The sequence below is a fragment of the Desmodus rotundus genome, chromosome 6, assembly GCF_022682495.2.
Source record: "Desmodus rotundus isolate HL8 chromosome 6, HLdesRot8A.1, whole genome shotgun sequence".
Lineage (NCBI taxonomy): Eukaryota > Metazoa > Chordata > Mammalia > Chiroptera > Phyllostomidae > Desmodus > Desmodus rotundus.
The window spans coordinates 81,340,408-81,367,692 of NC_071392.1; the positions used below are offsets into that span (position 1 = coordinate 81,340,408).

At 45.9% G+C, this 27,285-nt stretch overlaps 1 protein-coding gene and 1 long non-coding RNA gene across 2 annotated transcripts in view; one reads left to right on the plus strand and one right to left on the minus strand.

The window, feature by feature from the left end:
* Nucleotides 1–2,943: 2,943 nt before the first annotated feature.
* LOC123479215 (uncharacterized) lies at nucleotides 2,944–7,092 on the minus strand. The gene is made up of 3 exons (XR_006654752.2): nucleotides 7,030–7,092; nucleotides 5,691–5,779; nucleotides 2,944–3,538 (listed from the first exon to the last, which is right to left on the minus strand). It is a non-coding gene; the product is annotated as an uncharacterized lncRNA (long non-coding RNA).
* The window catches only part of CHRM2 (cholinergic receptor muscarinic 2), a 142,639-nt gene continuing 122,416 nt past the window's right edge, over nucleotides 7,063–27,285 (plus strand). Inside the window, exons 1-2 of the mRNA XM_045191197.2 lie at nucleotides 7,063–7,716; nucleotides 7,985–8,147. The gene's annotated coding sequence lies outside the window, so the exon portion shown is untranslated. The remainder of the gene's footprint in view (nucleotides 7,717–7,984; nucleotides 8,148–27,285) is intronic.

The following is a 27,285-nucleotide window of genomic DNA, read 5'->3' on the forward strand; positions in this document are numbered from 1 at the left end:
TTTCTCAGGTTTTGGCTCTACAAGCAAGTCTGCTGTTTGTACGTCAGTGATGTTCCTTCCTCTTCGCTCTCCTAACCCAGGTCATCCTGCTTTGGAGATGATGATAAAGAAGCTTTCTGCAAAGCTCTGCTCTTTTTAGATGCTGAGTGGCACAGTCCCACTTTCATCTTGAAAATTTACATCTTTCCCCCATTTTCATTCTCTCATTCATCACTCTGGGCCAGCACTGGAGCAAGACATATAAAGGACATTCCCTAATATTATTCTGCTCACCGAAAGTATAAATGATGGCTCAAAACAGGTTTCCATTCCGTTAAGTCCATTCCACAAACAGGGACTGCATTCCCATTCTTAATAATATTGCTTTCTTCCCCAATGCCACTAGTTTATAATTAGAATGACCTGTGTCAGCCCTGACCTGGAATTTTCTTCTCAAGAAATTATAAAAGTATCCATGTGCCAGAGACACTGTTTTGGTTTGGGAGATAAAATTATACTCAGACTGAGATTCTCTTCATCAATAATTTATTTAGCACAGGTTCATGGCGGGAAGTATAATAACTTCACAAACCAATAGCACACAAGATAATGTCTCTTAAGAAGCCAAAAGGAATAATAAACTCCAAAGTGATGATTAATTAATTGCACTATAGTTCCAGGCAAGGGAAGTAAAAAGAATTAATTCCAAATTTTGTTGAAGCATACCTTTATAAGAGTTGGGACTAGGGAGAGACTGCTTAGCCAACTGAAAGCTAAAATCCAGCTACAAGCACAAAGTAAAAGTCCTTTGTTGCTGGAGCATGTTGCTAGGGAACTGTGGTGCCAGTGCTGCCAGGCAAGATGTTCTCCTTCATGGGGTCCCTGCATGATTTTCACCACTGCTGGCCAAAGAGTTAACCTTACTGCAGCAAAAGCTAATGCCCCAAAGGTCTTAGGAGAGCGATTTAGCTAGTAGTTTTGTCCAGACCACAAAGGTAACTTCTACTTAGTTTTCAGAACTTCTCCTGTGTCTGCTGCCTCTTAAAAATAACCAGCTCAAAATAATCAACATGCCGAAGAGGCATATTTTGGCATGGCACATTCTGCCCCCACTTCTATGGTCATTAACAGATGTTTTCAGCTGTAACTGTACCTTCTTGGTGATTGCTTTAAATATTTTAAGTATTGTTTCATCCTCCAGAGTATCTTACTCCCAAGATCTAACCTCTAGCTCCCAAATCCCAGAGAGAGTATGCGGTAGGCAGAATCCACTTCTGGAACCTTCTCCCTGATAGACACGTGTCCAGGCCCTTGCCTGAATCCCCCCTGGGTTTTGACATCAAAGACTTTGTCCTGGGTGACTAGGAACAGAAGTTCTGCTTATATTGTTCCCTCCAACTGGGTTAAGCTTCTGGAGGGCAGGAGCCTTTTCTCATAATTTCTTGTTTGTTGTTCTTGCCCTAATATCTAAGAGAAGACTGAGTGATATATAAATATGTGTTGAATCAATCTCAATACAGACTTCAGTTCAGTTTATGGCAGGCTTCTGAGAACACTCAACTCTCAGAGATGCACGCCGGCATTGTCCGAAGTGACCCCACAGAAGGAAGCGAAGCCAAGGCGGCCTGTCTCCATGAGACCTGCGTGAGAAACATTCCTGGGGGTTACTATCAAGCGGGAGAATCTGGACTCTCTATCGTGGCATCAGTAAGAGGAGAGGGCATTGTGTGGGCTGCGGCACTCTGAGGGTAGGTTTCCAGTGGCTGTCATTGAAGACATTCAATAATTACCCACCCATGCTTGTCGGGCCTTCTTTTTAAATTAACTCCCTTTCTAGGAACATGTTTGTCAATAAAAGCCTTGTAGGAATACAGCAGGTACATGCATTTTGCCCAGGGCCTGACCTCATTCCTTTCTGCAGGGACTTAGTTATAGAATATTGTCTGTGAGGTTTTGTAAATGAGGCCCTCCAGTCAAAACCCAGTCACCTTGCCGAGTAAATGAGAAGGAAAGGACAAAGTCCCCAGGATCCATCTTATTAGGCATGGAAAAACAAGGAATGCTTTAAGGAAGGCTTCTTGGGTGCACCGGTTGGATGCACTAGTTTTTTTTTTTTATGGTTGACACTATTGTAGATGGTATCATCCCCCCCTCCTGCCTTTGCTCACCTTCTCCCAGCCTCCACCCTCCCTTCCCTCTGGCCTTCACCACACTGTTGTCTGTGTCCATGGATTATGCATATATGTTCTTTGGCTCATCCCTTTCTCCCTCCTTTCGTTCAGCCTCCCTCCCCCTTTCCTCTGACAGCTATCAGTCTTCTGTTCCTGTTTTGCTTCTGCTTCTGTTTGGTTCATCAGTTTATTTTGTTCACTAGATTCCACATGTAAGTGAGATCGTAGGGTATTTGTCTTTCTCTGACTGGCTTGTTTCACTTAGCATAATTCTCCAGGTCCATCCATGCTGTCGCAAAAGATAAAATGAAAAGGTCTACACAGAGTGATATCATCAGACACACTCCACTGAGTCTTGTTTGGCAACACACTTCTTTCTGCGTCGCTGTTATCTCAGTCACTCTCAAGAAATAAGGGGCAGATGAAATTGAATGACAAGGCTGTGCTATGTTGTGGTGTCTCCCAGTATGCTTTCTTGAGATGTGTTACAATTCCCCCCTGCCTCTTGCAGTGCCATTTTTAGTTAGCATCAGAACCAGGGAAGTCTATGATGTGAGAAATTATGTGAATTCCCTTAAATAAGGACGGAGTTCCCTCTAAATTCTAAGACACCAGGCCTCCCTATAGAGGGCGATCTTGAGCATTCCTAGACGCTACTCCTTCCTCCACAAAGAGCCACTGATTCAAATCATGTGGGGCCCCATGCACAGGGAAGAGTCTCACAAGACCTTCATGTAGAAATTGCTACAATTTTTTTTTAAGATTTTATTTATTTATTTTTAGAGAGGGGAAGGGAGAGAAACATCAATGTGTGGTTGCCTCTCACACGCCACCTACTGGGGACCTGGCCCAGCAACCCAGGCACGTGCCCTGACTGGGAATTGAGCGGGCGACCCTTTGGTTCACTGAGCCACACCAGCCAGGGCAGTTGCTACAATCTTATCTCCATCTGAGAGTCCAGCCTCTAACTTAAGCCCTGAAAAGGGGATGCTAAAGCCGTCCATCACACTACACCCTGAGGTGTCTGTGGTTGAAATGTTTCAGTTCTCCATGGAGGTTTGCCTCTGAAGAGGAACTCGGCATCACCTCCAGGAGAGGGATGCACACACACACACACACACACACACACACGACATGCTTCCCCAAGTAAGCGCGCGTCCCCGATGGCCTTTTCCTCCTGCGTGCTTCACACTGACTTATCACTGATGCAGCTGCTTCACGTTCCGCGGGGCGGTGTTTCACTCTACGCCCCTCCTTCACATTCCCTGTTGGAAAGATAACTCTGTGTTTTAGATATTGTAGACACCGCAGCAGTAAATGGTTTCAGGCTTTGGATAACACCACCAGTGCAAGGAGAGGAAGAGTTTAAGGCAGCTATGATGCCCAACCTAAGAAAAACAGGAAAAGAACAAAGCAGCAAGTCATTGTTTGTTAGGCCGTCGCCAGGTATCACTCGGAGTCTGTCCCACTTGTACATGCAAACTCCCATTGCTGGGTCTGAAAGAGGAACGTTTAGGATTTTCTAGGAGGAAAGGAGATCGTCTTTTCTAGCTAAAGAATAGAAGCATTTCAATTACTTTCTGAGGAGGTATGTGGGGAAAATAAATAACTCTAAGAAGAATAGCGTGTCTATTATGGGGCTGTTATTGAGATTTCGCAACAGCAAGGGAGACTAAAGAACCCGTTTGGGGAAGCGACTGCCATTGAGAGGCTGGGCACTTTTAACACAGGATTGTTCTCTTTCAAACGGAGGTTAAGGAAGAGAAAGGTTTCTTTAGCATATGTTGGGGAGGAAAAATTTCCCTATGTCCCCCAAAGGTTCTTTGGCTGGTCTAATAATCAAACGGACGTGAGACAAATTAACAGGAGAAAATTTCATTTCATTTCATACATACGTGACTCCCCCCCCCCCCCACACACAAGAGGTTCCAAGACAGACAGGTAAAATAAGGTACATATGCCATCTTGAGCCAAATGGAAGAGGGGCCTGGGGCTTTAGAGGGGAGGAGGGTGATGCACGAGATGATGAGAAGAGCAGATGTTCAGTAATTAGATGTTCCCCCTGACATACAGACAGGACGTGAAACTTTATTCCTGATAATACTTCATTTGGGGGAAGGCCAGGATTTAAATTCTTTGAGAGGCAAAAGCATTTCTTGAGCTTGAGGGGCTGGAGTGCCTTTAGCTCCAAATAATCCTCAGGTAACACATCCTGGGGAGGCCCAGGTGACACATCCTGGGGAGGCCTGCTCTGAGCCCCTTCAGGTGCATCAGATAAATCCGCCTGCCTTTCCCAAACCCCCTGCTGGTAAATGCTGTGTGTCCCCCGTTCAGCTCCTGAACAGTTTGTGTGATTGGGGAACCAAGAGCGAGGCAACATCTCCTGTTCTTGGCTCATTTTCTCCACACGGGCAACATCCTCACCTCCATCCTCTTGGTTCTTTGAAAGCAGAAAATTCCGAAAATGTTCTGGCCACCACACCTGGCGGGAAATCACTCGAGGTGAACCTGTCACCCTCTTAATCCACTTATGATGACAGAGTGCTGATTTGTGCATCTAATTACTGAAGCCTAATTACTGCTGCACCGAAATCAATGTGGCACAATAAAATATGCATCACCTTCCCGGGAACGAGAGCCGCCGGTCGTTCCCCTTCTCCTGACCTTAGTGGTGAGCTTATTTCCAGTCTTATTCAAGAGATTCAAAGCCACCCCTTTCAGGTACCTGACCTTTTCAGCCCACTCCTGAAACCAGCCTTGTGACGTTGCAGGTAATGAATTTGGCTCCACAAGTGGAAATGACTAATTTACTAGTGTTCTTTGAGGTGGAAAATAGGCATATAGATAAAGGGAAACCCATAGATGGACTCTACAAAATCGTTAAAAAGAGCTTTTGAAATGTTCCACACCAGGGGTTACTAATAAATGTAAAACCTATATTCCTAGGATGGGGGAGTACTCTTTTATCTGAGAAAATGAACTGGCATAAGAGATAAAAATAAAATGCTCAGAATATGTATGATCTTTGCCAGTAGAGAAAAAAAAAACTAGAAGGGAAAAAGAATTGGGTTTCTTGGGATTACTGTGACAATGGATAATGTTGAACATGTTTATTGCATGATATTATATGCTTTCCATTGTCAAGACTCACTCCTAAATGTTTCCATTCGGCAGGTCAGACACATGACCCAGGAATCTGCGCTTTAAATTCCTGGCTGACAGTCTTATAACGATGCACTCCACTAAAAACTGCGTGAGTTAAGCCTATTCTTCCTTATAACCACCCCAGGAGACATTACGATGTCCCTGGTACATATTAAGAAACAGAGGCACAGAGCAATTAAATGATCTCCTTAAAATCACACATTTAGTGGCACAGCTACATGTATATATAGGAAAAAGTGTTTTCATTGATGCTCTAGAACAAGCAAATGGGCATCCTCGCTGATTGTTTGCTAAAAATGCTGCTTCCATTTGCAGCTCGTCTGCTCTGTAAAAGGCCGTAGTAGAGTGACTTCTATTGGACATAGTAGTACTTACTCACAGACTCAGTTTGATTCAAGTTTCAGGAGATATTTCCTGGTTTTCATTGACTTTTTGCTTTATTGCTATTTTTGGAATGTGTAGCCCTGTTGGTAAGAAAGCATTAATGGTATGAGAGAATAAAATAGCAGCGGATCACTGAGTTTTCCTCTTCTCAATTGCTGGCCAGGGATCCGTTCCCCTTTCCTTTTCTGCAGTCAAGCAACTCCATAGATTTGTGGAGGTTTAACAGACAGAAATAATAGGGTAAGGAGGGAAAATACGCATTCATTTTCAAAGGACCACCTAAAGAAGAAATGATAAAATCATATGTTTAATGCAATGGACCAACTGCTGGGGGAGGCTAAGATCAGGACCGAACAGAGATGCCTTGATTGGCTAACAGGTATCTTAGCATCTCCCAGTGATCGAAGGATGTGAGGGTGTGGAGGCTGAAGGTAGAGCCACAGGATAATAATGCATTATTTCAGGGTGACTTCAATCTAGCAAAATCAAGTTTGTGCCAAGTCCTGCTTGGTGTTAGTTCTGAGTTAACAGAAAGGGCAGAAATTTTGAGCTACAGGGTTTCCATTTATTAGTGAACTTACATTGCTGTACAATTCATTATCCTGATTGTCAATGGCTATACAGGTGTTTCATATGAGTGGCTTTCCTTGGCACTATATATGGGAGACACTTGCTATTCTCTATGCTCTTAGACACTTAGCAAAGGCCTGGGCATCAGGAATGGAACTGAATTTAATTAACTATATTAAACCAATGCATCTTTAACCTGCTCGTTGTCTGTCTTTGTGATCGAAAAAAGAATGGATCTAATTTTGTGTCATTCAGTATAAGGTTTCGACTTTTTCATTGGATTGCCAAGGGCAGGTGAGAGAGAACGCAGGGTGTAGAACATGTCATACATTGGTGTTACCTTCATAGTCACACGCACTTTCATAAAAGCAAGTCTTGTCCTCGGCTTCAGAGAACTGTCATTGTGCCTTTATCGAATGGGTTAGTGCCCAAATATAATGAGTGCTCTTTTGAATTTCTCATCAAAACGAAGAAATAAAACTCTAAGGCTGATCTGAGCACAAAAAGTTTGCATCCTAATTTTTTATGGAGATTCCAAATTCCATGAAGCACCGTAAATTCATTGAAATTGAATGCCTATCAAAAACATGGGCATTGACCCGTGTTTAAAACAAGAAGAGAAAAAAACAAAACAAAACAAAACAAAACCTCTCCCTCTAACACGCTCGTCAATGTCCCAAGGAAATAAACAATCTGTGAATAGTTTAGCACAATTCTGTGTTTAAGAAGCATAGCGGATTTATCCTAAACCTTTTCCCACCTGGAAAAACTGGGTTGGAGCATCTTCGGCGATTGAAAAGCAGCACTGCGTTCCTCCCAGTCTGTGGTGCCACTTTTCCAGCGATCCTGTACTTGCGGGGATGGGACTGGGTGGTGGTGGAGGTAACTGTAAAGGTTCTGATGTAGAAATTGCAGATGGAGAGCAGGGCTCTGGGGATGGACGTGGAGGGGAGCGGAAAGGAGCCTGGAGAAAAGGCTGTCATATTTGCTCAGAAAAAACCGCCAAATCAGAGAGCAGAGACGATTTCATTGGAGGAGCGCCTTCCACAGCAATTAATCCTGGCATATTGCAAGAAAATTGTAAATGTTCTCTCCAGAAATTGTCCGCCCATTGCAGCTAATCGAACGCACACGCCCGAACAGAGACCCGCTCTCCTGTTTTACCAAAGGCTCCAGGTGCAGGGACTCACTCACTCCAGGGAGCGCACGCGCGCGCGCGCACACACATGCACACACGCGCGCACACGCGCCAGCCTGCGGGTTGGCTAGAGTCTGACAACCGCAAATCCCAGAAGGAAATAGCCACAGGCACTGAAGTAGGTGTTGGCGCTACTCTAATTACTACTTTCCCAAGCACTTTGGTGAAGAAATGAATCCCGCCCAGCTCGCCGGTCCACCCAGGGCTTGGTTCTGTTTCGTTCTCCAGACTCATCTCCGTGAAAGCCAGGTTTGGAAGTCCTTTTTGCTTCTCTTTGGGTGGTTTGGTGTGTGCGTCGGGGGGCGGGGGGGCAGCGTTAGTGTCATTTCAGTTTAAACCGACAAGGGGTTCCCGGCTCGCCAAATGACTGGGGCCCGAAAGAGGTGCGCGACTCTGGTTGCGAGCGCCAGAGCCCCGCAGCTCTCAAGAATCTTTGGGTCGGCTCTCTCCCCGCCTCCCCCGCCCCACCCCTCCGGGTGTCGCGGCACCAACTAATCTTTTCCTTTTCTCTCTCAAGATCAAGGGAGAAAGCCAGCGAGCGGCTGGCTTAGGACTCTGAGCCCTGCGCAGCTCGCGCCCGAGCAGGTCAGCCCCGAACCGGCGAAGCACTCGTCGCTCCTGCCATCCTGCATCAGGGAAATCGCAGTCCGGGGAGGCAGCTGGAGCCAAACGGGCAGCAGGTAAGAGAGCACTGCTCTGCCCAGCTCTGGGCTCCTCCGCGCCAGGGTCCCTGGCACAGCCGGCGCCCTCCAAATCTCCAGCACCCGGCGAGAGCCCGGGGGTTGGGAAACAGGACGCTGTTTCCCCACAAGCGCAGATTCTCAAACGGAAACTTTGGCTCCTGGGGCTTGGAGAACTGAGGGCAGCGATGGCGGGTCTGGCTGGAAGGGGCAAATGAGGCACTGCGCGGGGCAGGGGTGTGATTCCGCGGGTCACTGAGTCCCGCGGAAGGTGGAAAGCAGCCTGGGAGCCGCGCCTTGCAGGGGCATCGCTCCCTCTTCCAGTTCTTCACCCCACCCTCTGTCACCCGACCCTCTCCCTAACCCCGAGATGCCAGGGAAAAGACAAGGAGAGCTTCGCCCTCTCCTACCCCTCACGCTTCTTTCCGCCTGGAGTCTGGCCACGTCTTCCAGGCGTGCGGAGTGGAGGCCCGGCTCGCCCCGGTTCCGCTTTTTGGTGCTGCGGTTCGTGGACCACGACCAAGGAGCAGGGAGCTGGGTAAGAATGGGTTAGTGGTTCCAGGACAGAGGTGGGGGTAGCCTTCTGCCACCCCATCCTGTATCAGCTCCATACCCAAGGTCGGCTGTCCGCCTCGGCTTAGGGACAGGCTCTCAGCCCGGACAGAGCCCACAAGGTCCCAGACTATGCCTGGGCTTCGACAACGCCCACTCCACGGTGGCTCCTTGGTCACCCTGGCAGGGCTCGGGTCGTAGTAGGGGTCACTGCCCGCTCCCCCGTGTACCTGGCTGCCCGCACCTGCCGACCTGGGCGGTCACGAATAACTTAGACCTCGCAGCTCCCCCGAGGTGCGGTCGGAGCCCTCGCAGGGTGGATCACGCAGAAATCCCACCTGTGAGCTCGAGACCCTGGGCGCCCCCAGCGGGATAGAAGGAGGCTCGCCCAGGGGAGTTCTCAGGAGGTCAATGTCCCCCGGAATTACTGACCCGGGGGAGGCACACACCTCTGCCTCAGCCCCCCTCCTGGGTCCCTCTTTCTTTCTCTACCCTCCTGCGGTCGCCGTCCTCCAGGCTTTCTCGAGCCACAAAACCGCCCGAGCTAGCTCACCAGTCAGTTCCAGGTCACGAGACCAGGACTGTTGCTTGTGTGGGAATATCCTCCCGGCGCAGAGAGGAGGGAGGAGAAATGGGGTAGACACCCAAAGCAAGCGGAACTGCCCGTTGACATCTCACCCGAGTCGCCCTCAGGTGTCCTTCTCTTAGTTCACCGCCCCGACACGTCTGTGACGGAGGCCACCAAGCGCTACGCGTCCGCCAGCCCAGGCGTGGCCAGCCCAGCAAAAGCGCGGTGGTGCTTCCCGGTCCTCGAGCTCCGGAATCCCCCACGCTGACTTTCTATTTCCCGTTCATCTTCTCTTTTCTTTTTCTTGTTTGTTTTGCTTTTTTTGCTCTTTTTCTTAGCGCTGGGTGGCAGTGGGTACCTGGCAGCCAGCCCTGTGGCGCGTCAGTCCCCCAGTGCACGCAGCCAGCAGCACAAACACGCGTCCCCACGCTCCACCGCACACCGCCTGCGCTCCTTTACGCAGCCCGGGCTCCACAGCCCCGAGCGCCCGCGGCCAGGGCTGGTCAGGGTCATAGCCGTGGCCTTGGCTCCGCAGAGGACAGAGCAGAGGGGAATGGAGCCAAACCATTCCCGAAGAAAACGTGGCGGACAGGGAAGGCCTGGGAACAACTCGAATTTGGGTGGGGGGTGGGACGGGGGGCGGGGTAAGCTCTGGGGGAAATGGTCCTCCAGCTCTGGCTGTGGTTCCCCGCCTCTAACCTCTCTTCCCCCGGCCTCAGGCCAGAGCCCACCCGCTGTGGGCAGCCCCTCTCCAGCCACTCAGGCAAGTCCAGAAGGCTGGGTCTTGGGGGACCAACCCTTGACTTCACTCCAGGCGGTCCTGCTTTACCAGGTGAAGAGGGCTGTGTCAGGGAGGCATCTCTTAAACGCCTGGTGCTCAGCTGGGCAGAGGACCGGCACTGGCATTTTGTTGGCAATGGGCATATGTGCATACATAGTATTGAAGAGCATATGGCAGGGTAAAGCACGCTGGTGTTGGTAGAGCGCGGAAATTAGGGTGATGGTACACTTTAGAAACTACAATTAGGGGTGTGTGTGTGTGTGTGTGTGTGTGTGAGAGAGAGAGAGAGAGAGAGAGACAGAGACAGAGACAGAGACAGAGAGAGAGACCTTTGGGCCCAACAACAAGGGCACTGATAAACATGGAAGTGGACCAGTTGTTTTGTTTGGCCAAGAGAGGTTCACACCGGGAACTGCATTAGGCTGCAGTTCAGAAGGTGGACTTTGGAGACTCTGGTCCGGTGAATGGGGGAATTTTGTGCTGACAGTGTCGCAGCTTTGCAGGCTCTTTGGCAGCCAAGGACTCAAGTGAGTTGATGCCAGGTGAATTTTATTGTTATCACTATTATTAGTAATGTGTTCCAGTTGTGGCAGAGATAAGAAAACTCTGTGGGCTCTCTATGCTTCACTGAGTGAAACAATTATGCCAATGCCAACTGAAAAATAACACTTGCCCCTAAAAAAGGCTTTAGAAATGCCAGCCAAGTCCATTTACTGTTGTAAAATCTCAATGAGGTGGGAGTGGGGAGAGTCCTCGGACCCAAAATTCAGGGGGGACCCTTTGGAATGGTCCCCACAGTTTCTCAGTTTGGGGGAACAGAGATTGCTATCTTAACATTAAAATCTCTATGGCTCCAAATGTGATCCTATGTCCCGCTTTGCCAGATAACCCCCTGCCGCAGGCAGGTGGGTGTACATTCAGTAGGAATTTTCTAACTCCACTTTGAGGGCAGCCAACCCCCAGGTTCAAGGGCACAGAAGGGAGCGAAGCAGCTTCAGAGGCGGGAAGAAAACAGCATTCCACAGCCTGCTGGCTGGCAGGGCACCCACATCCGGGGAGGGGGATTGGTGGGCCAGTTAGGAGGCACGTGGCTCTCCGACCCAAGGCAATGAACCAAGTTAAAGCAAGTGTAAAGGAGGAAGAGGGGAGAGTGGGATAAAGGGAAAGGAGGAGGAAATGGGAGAAAGAGGAAAAAAAACAAAGGGTAGGAACCTGTGCGTATGCTATTAACAGCCACAGACAGCCTCTGTCCCCTGCCTCCGTCCGTATGGGGTACGCCTGGGAGAAAATGCCTATCGTGATTGCCTGAACCTGACCACTCACGCCCCACTCTTCATCTTATCTTATTATTTCTCCCCTTTACTCAGTAGGATCAAGAACCCGAGAGAAGCATTGTGTTACCCAGTCCCCGGGGGTAGCTTCATTGGAACTTGTATTGGACGTGGCTAGCTGTTTTATGGTGTGGACTCTCCGTGTGAGTTTCCTCAGGGGACACTGTCAGTACGCTCCCTGTGGCTGTTAACACCTGGCTTGCAGTCCCTATCACCTGTCCCTACTTGGTCTACCTTCGGGTCATGGAGCAGGTGTCGGGACTGCTTCGATTCCAGGGTGTCGGAGCAAGGGGACTCACTGCCAACCCCAAAGCTCAGTGGATCGTGTGGTGGTGATGGAGGCGGTAATTTTAGTTCTGTGCGTTTTGGATGGTGCAAAGGGAACGGGTCATTGTCCCTTAGAAATGCATTTTTAGAGGGTGTGTTCTTAGTCCCAGCCACTGTCCTAAGCACCTTACCTGTGCTAAGTTCTCTGTTCTCTCAGAGCTTTGTCCCCACTGTTTAAAACAGTACCTGGCACCTCCTAGGAGCTTATTAAGTGTTTGTTAGGTATGTGAAAAGGTGAATCAACTTTCTCAATGCAACAACCCTGTGAAGTAGATGTTATTTTTCCCATTTTACAAATGAGGAAAGCAGAGTTCAGAGGGTCAGGGAAGGCCCCAAGTCACGCAGCGAGGAAGCTGCAGACGCTGGATTCAAGCCTGTTGGACTCCCATCTGTCTCCTGCGTGCTGATTGGCTCCATGGACTGTTGGAGCGCTGTTCATTCTGTGTTTGGGAAATCAGAACTGGTGTTCAGAGTCTGACGATGTTCTTCTCCTTTTACTTCAGTTCTGCATAATCGTGTTGGATCCCTAGACCCTAAGGAAGGAAGGTTCAGAGCCAGCTAGGTTCTCAGGTGGCACAACATGCTTGTTCGGATTAATCAGCAATCGCCTCTGGCAGAGGAAAAGGAGGGCACCAAAGTTGCCTTATATTTTGGCAGATGCTGTTTCTACCTATAGCTATACTAAATTTCCTTTGTCAGGTGCAAAAGGATGAAAGGGAATTTTGATATCTTCCTGTTTAACTCATAGTACATGCTGTTGAAGTGGACAAGAGGCTTTGCAACGCAACGTCTAATCAAGAACTACACTCGGCCAAGGCTCAGCCTCCAGTCTACTCATCCCCCCGTTTTGTCATGCTGAACAAACTCTTCTTTCTTCGTTAATACTGCAGGTGCATAAGGGTCTGAATTTCAAGGGCAGCTTTTAATTTTAGTTAGGGTGTATTATCCTCCTTCGCTTTGAAAGGCATAATGTAACTTTGGGAAATTGCTATTAGCAAAGGGTGAGAGGTTCTGGCTGGTTTGCCTGCTCCTATATTTTATATACTCTTGTCTTACTTTATTTCCCCCCCACCCCAACATGTTCCAGATTCTCCTTTTATACTGTGACCTAAATATACAATCATCTTAACTGGTGCTGTTACCATGGTAATCGTTCACGGTAGATAAGGGTACACACTAAAAAATCAGTTTCTTTCATTAGCAATTTTCTTCTCTCCCTCTCTCCTAAGTCCTGGCTTTCACTGAATGATGCCCTCTGGTGTTCAGTAACAGGAAGCACACTACTTTGGATAGGGCGAGAACATCGTTTTTAAAACTTTGAATTTCAATTATTATATATATGAAATAGACAAAAGCAAGAAGACTTTTAATTAGTATATTTTAAGCAAATAGATTAATAGAAGACATTTATTGCCTGGGCATATTAAGGGTTGTTTACTGCGAAGAGTTCTAGAAAGTTACAGGAAAGGGGGACTATTTATACCCTCAGGTGTTAAACATGGTTGTGAAAATATTTCTGTAGTAGACAAAAAGATTCCATTGAGACATTTCTGGAGGAAGAATCTAACAAAATCTTTTATATCTTTAAATCTTTAAAACTTTAAAATGGAAGTCTTTTTGGCTTCCAATGAGAATGTTTTTCTTCTATCTCCTATATATTATTTATATTTTATATGTAATATAATTTTACATTATGTTATACATACAATTTTTGTTGTTTTGTTACGGGAGAAACTTGGAGGTTTTACTCTCCAGTATTCTGTGGACAGTAGCATCACTCTTCATCTCATTATTAATCATAAATTACATGACAAATCGGAAGTGAGTTTGGTAATGCCATAAACACGTCTTCTTTCTTCCTCACTCCAAATTCGGCCGTCACGCTCTAATGATATTGCCGAGCCAACCCTGTCCCCGAGACTCGTCTAGAATTCACCCCCTTCTCTGTCCACACCCCTTTTCTGGACCTTTAGCGTCTCTCACAGGAACTGCCGCCAGAGAGAGCCTTGAATTTGGTTTGACCTTCCACCTCCAGCCTTTCCCCAGTACAATCTGCGCCTCACACTGCCAGCACAACCTTTCTGCGGTGCAGGTCCGAACACGCCACTCTCTCACAGAAAGTTCTTCCGGGCTTCTGAACAGTCTCAGAGACACTAAAGTCATACCCCCATGAGATCTCCCAGAAGTGATCAAAGGTTTTTGGGGCTTTTTTTTGTTTTTTGCCAAGCCGTATCTTCCATAGACTTCTGCTTGAAACCAAAGTTCCTCTCTGCTCTCTCGAATCTCATATTCTGCCTAGGTTATCATGACCTAATCTAGCTCAACCTGGCACCTGGCACCTTCCCATTCCTCTCTCCCAGGTGGAGGGGTTCGTGAGAATGAGGGAATCTTCTACGATATTCACGGGGACACATTTTGCTGTTATGGTTGCAAAATGTTGGTGTACTGTGATGACTGACCCCAGTAACTGATATCACAGAGCATCTCCTGTAGGAATAGGAAGCGCTAATGATGTTCCCTGATGTTATTGCTCACCCTTGGCCCTGAAGATAATTCTTCCCCTTTAATAAAGCAAAGAAGCTTTCCCTTGCCTCCCCAGCTCTGCCAAGCCAATAAACAAGACAGAATAATATAGGAAGACGAGCCTATTATTTCTTGATTATTTAATTAACTACTAAGGAGGTCTTTAGGAGGAGTGAGATGGGGAGCTAACGAATCACCTGAAGGCTCATTTTCGCCACTCTTCATAAAAGCTGAGAATGAAATAATTTGATGGGCCATACTATCGAACACGGTGCTGATTTTTCTAATACTTGGTGCTTTCCTTGGCACTGCTCCAGAGGGAAGAGGCTTCTCCCGTTTAAGAAGCATGAACATGGAAAGTGATAGGGCAACTCTATGGAATTGTGTTCTTTGCAGAGCTCCGGGGCTTTTGGTTTCCTTTTAGGGAGCAGATAAAGAGCAGCCCCAAGGCCCAAGTGTTCCCCAGACCTGCCTGTTGTTTTCTTGTTTCATCCTCACAATTACCTTTCTATCAGATCTTATCAGTGGTGTGGGCATCTACGTGTAAACCCAATACCACAGACTTTTCTCCTCCCTCTGATTTGTGTGCTGGGGGCACTGAAGGCCGGGGAGCAGTGGATGACGTAGGTTTAATTTCTGTTGTCTTGGGTGTCCCTCAAATGTAAACAAGAAGTCACAATTTTGCTTTTATTTTATTTTTTTAATTTATTGGATGTTTCCCATTATTATTTATCCCCCCCATACCTTCTCCCACCTCCACCCACCCCCCGTGACTGCCATGCCGTTGTCCATGCCCATGAGTTCTTTCTCTCTCTCTTTTTTCTTTTCTGCTTTTATTTTAAAGTGAGCATGACTAGAGTTTTGCATGGCTGGATGTTTTCAGGTGAGGGAGGATTTCAGAAGTGTTGGGTGAACTTCTCTTCTGTGGCAATAATGACAGCAGAAACGAAGAAATGGCCACCGCTCTTCCTTGAGCATCTACCACAGTCTGGGACCATTTCTTTGTAGATACTATGCCTGTACCTCAGACCAACCCTGTGTGGTCGATGTTTGTTATGTATTCTCGTAAGGGAAGAAATTGGCGTTGGTGGACACTAAATAGCTTGTTCTGGGTCTAAGAGTAAGTTTGTTGCTTTGGGTGTCCCTCTCCAGTCTAACCTCAAACGTACGTTGAACAAACTCGGTTTTGGGTGGTTTTGTTTTACTACTCCATAAGCAGTTCCTCTGAAAGAGTATCCCATTATATTATTCAGCATCTAATTCTGAGAAAGCCAAGGAAGGAGAGAGAGGGGAGAAGAAGAAAGAGAAGCATGCCCTGCTCTGACTCCGAGTTCAGAGAGCGGTGCCAAGACAACAGGGTTCATGTTAGAGGGTCAGCGGCACATGGACCAGGACTCTGTCTTGACTGGACTCACCTCCCAGCCTAGTCTCATTACGGTCTTCCCATTGGGAGATGCTTATTCCTTCACAGACCCTGGGGGGCCCTTTCTAGGCACAGAGGGGGAAAGAGTCTTAGTAAGACTTCCAGCTATGGACATTCTAAGGCACAAAATGAAACTTTATGAATATTAATACAATGTCTATGTGTTGGAATGTGTCTGTTGACTACAAAGAACGCTATGTGCTAGTACAAATATTTGATCTCTATTTTATACAGTTCTATCGGTTCCATTTCTCTGCAAAACAGTGGCAATGACTTAACATTAACTTCTGCATTGCAGATATAACACAAGAGGCCAAAGGAGCTAATTGTCCTCAGAGATGAGCCCTCAGTGGATTAAGTCTGTTTACTGTTTACATGTCCACGGGCAACTCTGTGTGGGTCCCGAGTCACCCGAGAATCACTAGTGTCTATTGCTAAATGATAATACCAGCTAATTTTTTTTTACAATTAATTGAAATTTCACACTTTTACAATTCAATATCAGTCAATATTTTTACATCCCGACACTTTTAATCAAGGGCAATCTTTCGCAAGGGAGCTACAACGGGCCCTAATTAATTAAAATGGTAATTGCTCCTCTCCCTTGCAGTTTGTTAGTTACATAACACATTCTCAGGAAACTCACATCCTTGGCATTCCTCTTTACAATCCTCCCCCCCACACACCCATTTATAAGGAGATTCCTTGGCTTCTATCTCTGAAAGAATTTACTGAAAATCCAAATTAATTTTATTTTCAAGCAGGGGTATAGAAAGGAGGTCATACTTATTTCCCAGCATGTTTCCATATTCAGACACAATAAAGTGACATGTTTCTATCATTGGAATGTTCAGATAGAATCCCTGGGGTGGTCTGCATGGCAGACGGATTGTCAAATGTCTCTCCTTTGATGCTTCCTGGCTTATTGTAGCCTCTTTATCGCAGTGCAAGTTCCCATGATCCGTTCCTCTTGGGCTCTTCCTTCTGGTTCTCTATCCTCAGCTACTTAATTGCTCCTGCCTCTCTGTGGCTTTTTCACTGCCTAAGGTTTGTTATGTTTTCCCTCTGGTTTAGTGCCATTATTTTAGTAGACATCGAAGCTAGAGAGCTGGCTATAATTGGCAGCCTTGCTCTCTTCTCCTTTAAGAGATACTGCTTTCGTTCCTATTTTTCAGCACCTCTTGGTGTGAGATGCATTTTCGAAAATAATTGATGGGGGCTAAATCCACTAGCTGATTTTCCTAAGACTTAGGAATTTCAGATCTTCGTAATCACTACACCGTACATTGGTCAGCTTTTCTACAGGTCGTTATCCTTGTTTGCTCTCTTAAATTAATTTGTGCGACTTATTCATTCCACTTGCAGCAAATACTTGCTTACTTTTTAAAATTATTTTTTCTTCCCAACTCCTAAATGCTCTTATTTTATTTTTCCAATATATTTGAAAATGAAGCCATATCAATTACTTACGTATCTAAAATTCAAGTTGTGTATAATTATTGAATGATGACTTTTCTTGCTGCCTTGACCTTTTTAAATGTTGAGTAGTTTTTAGAGTAGTTTTACATTCACAGCAAAACTGTGTAGAAAGCACAGAAAGTTTCCATAGACCCTCCTTCCCGTACACCAACAGCCTCCCCCCACTAACAACATCTTGCGCCACAGCAGTGCATTTGTTACAATGAACCAACCTGCACCCACGCATCACAACCACCTGAATCAGTTCACGAGTGTTCATTGCTGTGTTGTACGTCCTCTGGGTTTTGACAGATGCAAGGACATGTATGCACCACTACAGGGTCCCAAAAAGTAGTTTCGTTGCTCTAAAAGTCCTCGGGACTGCCCTAACTATCCCCCCCCCCCCTTCCTCCTAGCCTATGGCAACGACTCATCATTTTACTGTCTTCACAATTTTGCTCCTTCCGGAACATCAGGCAGGTGGAATCCCACAGCAGGCCGCTTGTTCACATGGGCTTCTTTCACTTAGTAACATGCATGTAAGTTTCCTCCATGTCTCCTCATAGCTCGAGAGCTCATTTCTTTTTAGTGTTGAATAACATTTCCTCGCACTGGTTTTTCTTTGGTATTTTCATTCAATTAGTAAATGTTTTCCCTGACTGCTTGAAGATAAAGTTTAGCTATACATGACAGAAATGCTTTTTCCACTTCATCGTGTATACTCTATTATTTATTTTTGTCCGGTATTTGATTTTCTCTAATCTCACATTTTCATTTCCTTAAATTTTGGCACTTTGCAATAATAGGCACAGAATTCATTATGTTCTGAATATTTTAATTCTATCTTTTTTTTTTTTTTACTTTAGCCCACCCTGCCCCTATTTCAACCCTTAGCAAGATAAGAGCACGGTTACTTGGCATCTTATGGTTCTTATTCAGCTATTTTTACTTTCCAGTTGTTATAGTTTTCACAACATTTACTTTTTATGTTTGGAATTCAGGCAGAAAAATTGTCACACACACCCCCCGTTAAATGGTTAGTGTATCCAGTTTCAGCAACTCCTCTGCTCCCCTGAGTCTGTAAATACAAGAAGAGGGAAGAAAGGACATCCCAGAGCTGGTGCTTTTTCCATTTCTCTTTCCCATCTGATCTCCCAAGCCCCAGCCGTCACACTCCTGATGAAACCACGTCAAAAAGTCAAAAATGTACCCAAGATTCTTCTCCCTGCCCCTGAATGGTGCACTCTAAGTCTTAACCTGTTTCACCAGTAGCAAGTGCTCCCATCGAGAGGTAAGAGACCCCCTGAGAGGTTTATTCAGGACCCCTCCCAGCTGTGCCCTTTCCTCTGTCGTCTGCCCTTGGGAAGATCCATGCTGTTGAATATATCGGTCTAGTCGCTCCAGCTACAGGCTCTTTCTGCTGGGCATCTAGTGGTACCTACATTTTTTACTTGGCTTGCAACATCTTTGCTCAGGCCCACTCTTCAGCTTACACAGGTACTTTATATATAGTATTTAACTCCTTTATACAATGACATCATTATTGATATGCTCTGGCTTCATTAGAATACACCTGCTCTGTTTGGGCAAGATTCACATTTTTTAAATTCTTCTCACCATTGAATCTTGGGGCTGGCTCTACTCTGGTCACACTGCAGAACCCAATTAAGTGTTTTTTTAAATGACGATTTTATGCCACTAGTCAGGATCTATTTAGACCAATACTTTTAAAACTGTTGATTCTTACAAAAAGATATCAACTCAGCCTTTTAACTTTACATAATAAAGAAGAATTGAAAAAAATTACCCATTGTATTTTTCTCTGAAGATGTATCACAACTTTTAAAAAGCAAAGGGAGCCCTAGCTGGCGTGGCTCAGTGGACTGAGTGCCAGACTGTAAGGTAAAGGGTTGCTGGTTCGATTCCCAGGCAGGGCACATGCCTGGGTTGTGGGGCCAGGTTCCCAGTGAGGGGGCACACAAGCGGCAACCAAGCATTGATGTTTCTCTCTCTCTCTTTCTCCCTCTCTTCCCCTTTCTCTAAAAGTAAATAAATAAAATCTTTAAAAATAAATAAATAAAAAGCAAAGGGAAATGCGACAGATGAAGCCTTTTAGAAAACAGCATTCAAGCCCACTTCTTTCTGCTGCTTCCCCATTTCATGAGGGCATCAGGAAACCATTGCCACAGCTCCTGCCAATTTGGCAAAAAAATTGTCCACGCAGTATCTTCAGAGTAAGAAAACGGGACACATTGGAAAGCTGTACTTTGATGTCTTCTCTCCCAATTCTGTCCGTGTGCTTTTCTCCCAAATAGCAGATGACTTCATCTGGAGTCCTGATGACCATAAACATAATCAGCTTTGCCACAAATATTTCAAAAGGAAATGTCCATTTTTTGTAGTTGTCTTCTTGCTTGCTTTTCTATCAGAAGAAGGTGAAAAGGAGAAGCAATCAGTAGAGAGTGGAGGAGCTGCTATTGTCTGGGACAGGGGGCATTTCATGGTCCAGAGAAAGTCACAGGGAGGTGACAGAATGCTCTCTCAGGCCACTGTCACTCACACTGGAACGTGATGTGCCCATGGGGAATGTTGGGAGGGCACTTGCAAAGCTATTTTAAGAGGTGTTTGGAACTGCAGGAGGACAAGGAAGTGGGGGGAACAGGCCAGAAGGCCTTGTCTGTAAATACTGTATTCTCTTCAGGGGCTATTCAGTGACAAAATCAAAGGATGTTTTGGCAGGGAGTAAAGCTGCTTATCTTGCCTCACTAGAGGAGAATTTCACACTAAATCAAAACCTAAAATTAAAATGGGAATATTTCCACCAAAATCACCGGAAATTGTTTTGTGTGTTGGTTTGTCTCTGTGTCTCTGACATGAGCTCCGCAGGCTGATCAGCCAGCCGGTGCCATCAGTTGGTACAGTAAGCAACCCTGAGAGGACAGACAGGTATTGGACTTTGGAGAAACTGTGTTTGAGGGGACTGGAAGCGAAGTTGCTTTCCCCTTTGTAGAAAATGCTTCATTCATCTTTTAAATAGGCTCAAAGAGAAGAGATTTGGATAAGAATGATGATCCTTCTTTGGCAGATGGTAGCATCTTAAGGATGGAGACAGAAATCCGACCCCAAAGTTTCCCACATTTTTTGTCTGTGGCACCCTGGAGATTCCCAGAGAGCTGGCGCAGAGCTTGCTCACAAGATGAGCCAGGAGAGATGGAGGAACACCCTTCAACTGCACCCCCATCTGAGGAAGAGCTCAAGTTCTAGAGGGATCATCTGTACAATGTGAAGGGGACGTTATTTGTATTTAAAACTCTAAAAGAAATCCATCACTCATGTCAGTATCACCCTCACCTCATCTTTCCGTCTCCCTGCAGCATCCAGTCAGCTTTTTGTGTATCAAAAGCACTTATAAGTGCTTTCTAAGGGACAGATGCCAATACACTGGAAATATGTGTTTATTCATTTATTCATCAAGATCTATTGCTGCAAAATTAGGTACAGCCGGGTCCCCTGCTAGACCTTTAGGATATAAAGGTGCTGATGTTAATTAGTCATAGCCCTGGCCCCTACAGTCTGTCCTGGTGGGTAAGGTGCGGAATAAACCACGGTCCCAGGGCGCAAGTGCCCGTGCCTGAGGCATCAGGACTCCTGCATTCGGAGCGGGGAGGGGGACTAACCCAGTTGAGGCTTGCTTTACTAGAGCTCGTGAAGGGTGAGTGGGATGTCACTGGACAGATGGGGATGTCTGTCAGCTCGCGGCCGCATAACGAATATACCATAGATTAGGTAGCTTCGACAACAAACGTAATTGAGTATTTATTGTATATAAGGTATTTGGAAGGCAGACACTTACATAAAACAATTCTAACTATAGTTGTGTGTAAGATAGGAAAGGAATAACTGTACTATAATTATCAAGCAATGACTATCACAACAGAGCAAAAAAAAGTGCCAAAATATGTAAAGTACACTTTAGTAGGTCAGAAATAGAATAGCATGTGTTTGAGCAAATAACCCCTTATATTCGCAAGCGGCTTTAGAGTTCCCAGAGCTCATCACCACATCGTTTTAGAGTGGGACTGGGGCCAAGCGCACACCACCTCCGACCTGTTCCTGCATGGCCTCTAGCCAAGAAGGTTTTTGCCTTATTAAAGGGCTTTAACAACAACAACAAAAAATGCCCAGAATGATATACGGGTAGAACATCCTAGAGATTCCACCTGCTAATTGTAATATGTTCCTGCTCTTGTTTTGCATTCCTCTGGTTTTCTCAATTTATGTGTTTTTCTTCTTTTTGATGCCACATCTTCAAAGTCATCTCAAGTTCTTGAGACACAGGTGTATAAATACTGAAAGTGAAGGAAACAGAAAAAGAAAAAGGAACACACAATAGAGACCAAATACGGCCTTCGATGTGTAGAGTATTTACTATCTGCTGCTTTGCAAGAAAGTTTTCTGACCCCTCTTTCAGACGCTTCACAGACGCTTGTAGTTCTCAAAGTGTAACTAGTTCGACTTAGTTCTGATGAAACTAAGGCAAGATGTGGGAAGGACTGAGGCCCAACCACGTGTAGGTTGGGTTAAGTTCCTAACACTCGATCTGCTGTGGGCGCTCCGACAGGTCTGCACTACATCGTCCACAAATGTACCTGGTGGGTCAGGTGTCTCAGAACACACGTCCATCTCTTCTTTGGGCTTGGTTCCCACTTTCTTGAAGTCCTAATTGTGGGTTAGTTGATAATGACTTAAAATAAACAACACTTTGTAAAAAAAAAAAAACTTGTACAATTTGTAGTATAGTATCAGATTGGTCACCTCATTTTATTTCAACAAAAACTCCAAAAGGTTGGTAGTAACAAACGGAGGGAATTCAGAATTAGTGGTGTCAGATGCCTCGTCCCGGGTGATCGGGCTTGAACGAGAATTCAGAGAGCTGCACGCCATTCGGCTGTGTTTTCCATCCTTCCTCACTGATACCCACCGTGTTCTTGCCAGAGGTGCTCGTGAGCATGTGACGGAAGTCAGCTGCAAATTTGTCTCTGATGAATCCTCTAGGTGGCTTACAGAGCAGTGAATTAAGAATGACGGGTCCAAACTTTTCTCTTGAATGAACTCACCCCTCCAAGAGTAGGGAATTCCTTGTGGAACTCCAAACCTCACGAGGAGTCTGTCCCCCTCCCGAGGAAGCTGAGCACCCAGTCAGGGGAGGTGAGGAAAGAGTCTCTGGTGCTTGATCTCTGCCAGACCTCTCCCCTTTGGGAAACACTTAGGATATCTATAGATATTTCATTTTACTCGGAAATATCTGGTGCTCTGACTGTGGCCCCATTTTACATTTGAAGAAGCAGACGTGGAGTGGGCAATCTCCCTGTTTTGGGAGGTGCTTCGATGGCCACCCTTGACTCCCTGAGACAACCCCAGCTCTGGAAGTTTGGGGAAGGCAGATCTGAAGGACAGCTACCTATAGGATTTGAAAATCCTCTGGGTGGAGGATAAGGTATCTCCGGGGAGCCTTGAGGAGAGCTCTCTAGGACCCCCTGATACATAAAATTCCCTCAGGACCAAATTAAGATGAACAATCTCCATCCCCTTTCTCTTCCTTGCTGTGGCTCTGCTGGACATGTTGCTTTCAACAAGCAGTTGAACTTGAAGTACTGTTGTCACCCACAGAATACTAGACCATCCAGTCTTGTCTTGGTCTGTGCATCCCTAACATGGAACCTAAGAAAGGCTTCACTTTTTTTTTTTAAATGGACAGGGGTTGAATCCCCTTCTTTTCTCTGATGTTCTATTTAAATGCATAGGGTTGTGCCCACACCTGCCCGGGGTGGAGGGAGGGGAAGGGGGGTGAGAGGAGGGATGTCATACCTCTGAGAACCTTCCTGGTTTAATCCTCAAATCAGCCTACAGTGAAATGTGGACCTGTGGTGTTGGCAGGAGGGGGAATTCAGTGAGAAATATTTTAGCATGTTTTCGGAAAGGAATTCCATATATATATATATTCCATATATATATATAAGCAGGAGTCACGTTTTTCAAGTCACACCAATCATGTGCCTCCAGTCTCCTGGGCCAAGGTCTCTGCTAGGGAAAACGTTCTGAGACAGAAGGGATTGGCATTTCCTCCTCAGACTGTGGTTTGAGGAGCCCCTCACAGTTCCTCTTAATTTAAAATGGGGCTGCGATCTCTTTTATTTCCTCCGATGGGAAAGTCATAAGAATACTTTTTCTTGTTAACAAAGTGACTTGGGAGCTTCAAAGAAATGTTGATGTGATTGTTCTAATTAAAAGTGATCACCTATTCAAGGAAAGAGCTTTTCTGCCTCAAGCCCAATTCATGCTGTCCTCCTTTCCTTCAGAACTGGTGCTCTTGAATGTTGTCACAACATTCAGTACTGACCAGTGGATCTGTCCTGAGAAGAAGGGCTGGTGGGGTGAGGTTGTGTGCTCAGCTATCACCGAATTCGAGGCTGTGGCAGGTAGCTTTGCATGTCCTGGGTGGCCGCTTCTTTATACAGAGAGGCAACTTGATATTGAAGCCTGCCTAGCTCTTCTTGAGCTAAGGAAGATAATAACCATTTTATACTTGTTGAATATTTACTGCTTTCACACTGGTTTTTGCATCTATTATTCCCTGTGCAGTCCTGTCGGGCAGGTGTTATTACTGAGATCTAGGGGAGGAATGTGAGAATTGGAGAGTTTGCACAATCTCAACTTTAAGTGTATGACAGAATCACAAAACATCGTTTTTTCCAATTCAAGTGCGCAGCACCTTTTCCCTAAGAGGTGGCCCCTGGGGCATTGCTTTACCCTACAGCGTCTTCGTTTCTGTGATGGATATGACCAGCACCTATGCTTCTGTCTTCATATGCTTATTCAGAGTCAGTAGATAATACATTTGGAAACAATTTGGAAGCACTTAAAATGCTAATCAGGTTGAGTGTGATAAAATCATTCTTACCATTCACAGTAACTTAGATTCAGATAAAACCTCCAACCCTTTTTATTTGGTTTGTTTAGCAACATAGTACAGTTACAGGGTTGCTGCATGTATGTTGAATGTATTTTTAAGTTACCTTTCTTGTCTTGTTAGACTGACTGGCGGACCCCTGTTGGGCCCAGTGGTATTTCACAGGCATAAAGCAGACATGACACCTTGGCCACCGGTCCTCAGTTGACTAGGAGCACCCATGAGGAATAAAGAATTCTCCCTGACCTGACATACATTAGATGCCGACGTCCCTAACTGTTTTCTATCAAAGTCCAGCCCGCGAACCTTACAATTAATATTCCCATAGGTATTTTTTTCTAACCTTGGGTCATAGGTTAAAGTTCCGGTCAGATTTTCAAGGAAATCCATTGGAAACTGAGATGATACATTCCTAATCTTTTGGAGAACTATGAAATGTCTAGTTCGCGCTTACGTATAATTTCTGGAAGTTCTGGCTTGGATCTTGCAGAGATGCACGGGGAGGGAGGTGGCAGAAGTGGAATCGAAGGAGAGACATGGGCACGTGGAACCGGAGCCGGTGGCACCTCGGCGCTTTTCATGTCGCTGCTGCTAAGGCAAGGCCGTGTGCGCCCAGCTGAGAGTAACGAACTGTTGGTATTGATCACAATATTCCGAGAAAAAAGAAGGTTCTGAACAGTATATTTTGTGACCATTAGCTACCTCTCAAATTAAGTAGTTTTCCTTTGCAGAATCCCCAAAGGATGTTCAGCCTCGAAAAAGAAAATTGCCATGTTCTGCAGTGGTGAGAGCTTGTGACTCAGAGGCAGAGAGAAACACTCTGTTCAGCGGGGTGGGAGTTCCAGGGAGAAGCCCAGAGGGCTGCCTTCATCCCGAGAGCCAGGGACATGGGCTGTGCTGCACTGAGTGGTGGAAGCTTCCAGCCTAAAGAGGGTGCAGGGTTTGCGATGGACTTTGGCCCCCAGAAGAGACTATGACAGGTGTCTCTATCCAAAGACACTGTTTATGGTAATTAGATCTGCCTTCGTTGAGTATATCTTAAGGTCCAAACATTTTTTATATATGTACATGTGTGTGTGTGTATATATATATACACACACACACACACACACACATCCATACATCCATGTCTCTACCTTAATCAGTCTTCACCAAACCTGCAAGATAAATATTATTTCCATGTCATAGATAAGGAAACTGAGGCAGAGAAAGGTTGAGCACCAGGAACAAGATCACAGAGCCAGTAAGAGCTGGAGGCAGGATTCGAATGCACGTCAGCGTCTTTGTCTTTATGGCACATTGTCATCCTCAGAGGGGTCCTAGAAGGGAGAGGTCAGAGGTGTTTAAAAGGCATTCTGGGAAAGACGCTGAAAGTCACTACTTCAGGGACACATTCCTTGACCTCCGTCTAGACCAGCTGTCCCTCTCGACCTTCATTGTTCCTTTTAGCACGTCTCGGTTTTTTGGGCAGATTTCGGTGTTCTTTGTCACTACATTTGTCATGTAGCAAATGAGCACTGTGTTCCAGCTACCCAGAGCCATTTACTGTGTTTATTGAAGTAAAAAATATATAACATAAAATGCACCATTTTAAAACGTACAGTTCGGCGGCACTAAACACACCCACATCGCTGCGTAAGTGCCACCATCATCCACCCCCCAGGACCGCATCCTCTCAAACTGCGACTCTGCACCGTGAACACCGACCCCCGCTTCAACTTCCCCAGCTCCTGCGCCCACCTTTCTACTCTCCCACTTACTTTTAGTTTTCAGTTACGGTTAAAATGTATTATTTTATATTACTGTGAAGTGTGCGGCAGAGTGGTCAGACAACTATGTAATTTATGAAGTGGTGCCCCTGGTAATGCTAGTGCCCACCTGGCACCGGACACAGCTGGGACGACATCGGTGAGCTCATGGTGTATATGCCATGACTTTGCATCCCCACGGCCATTCTGTAACTGCCTGCTTTTACTTTTTGATCCCTTTGCCTTTTTCAGCCAGCCCCCAACCCCCACCCTGTCTAGCCACCTTCCTTTTGTTCTCTGTATCTATGAGTCCAGTTCTGTTTTGTTTCCTTGTTTATTATTAATGAAGGCCCATACTTGATGGGGATTGTTTTACTTCTCACCCAGTATCCTTTTCCCGAGATCCCTTCCGGACCCCGTGATAAATGTGCTTGTTCTTTCTCTCTCTGTAGTCTCCTGACGCGGAGACAGTTTCTCAGACTTCCCTTGTTTTTGGTGATTTTAACAGCTTTGAGGAGCCCTGGCCAGAGAGTCTGTGGAATACTCCTGGATTTGGCTTGTCTGTTGTCTCATGGTTGGGCTGAGGCTACGGTTTTCTGGGGAGGAAGGCCACAGAACATCAGGGGTGCAGGCTACTGCAGGACAGAGGGTCATTCCCCCTCTGCCCCTCCTGAGTGCTTATTGCTGGGCTAATAAAATTGACACCAGACCAAATTAACGGGAGGAAAACCAATTTAATACGTGCACATGGGAGACCACAAATGATGCTCAGAGGAAGGATGCAAGCAGGCAGCTATTTATAACTTTTAGACAAACAAGAAATTTGTGAGGAACTGATAAAACAAAGAAACGTGTGTCTGAGTGCTCATCAGTGACAAGTCTCAACAGAGAATGAGTTTGGGGTAGTATATTGGAAGGAACAAGGCTGGTTTACATAGGCTTTGGGGCCCTGAATTCCTTACCTCTGGTGATAAGACTGTCTCTCTCAACCCCCTTGTAGCAAGGAGACCACCTTTCAAATCCTGCTTCAAGGGGACATTGGAGGGTCATTGTGCCCTTCCATCACTGCTTGCTTTTCAAGTGAGTGTCCGTCAGAATAACCGGTCTGCCACGGTGGACATTTGGGGGCAGCCTGCATTGGGCTGCAACACCATCAACATGACTTACCGATGATGAGCATCTAAGCTCGATCACCTGACGGAGGGAATGTTTGTGGTGACTTATTATTTATTCTCCACTCCTTTTCCTCATTAGCCTCCTTATCATGGTCTTCAGTGCACGATGCAGAGCTCCCTACTTTTCCAGGCTTGTCTTGAGCTGGTCCAATCAGGTTCTAGCCCGTACTTGTTTGCCTTTCAGGTTTTGGGGTTTTTTTTTAATGGTGGGCCTTTTTCTGCCTTGAGGCTTCTGCCTAGAGTCTATGCCGTATACTGTTCCCTGCATAGAGAACCTTCTCG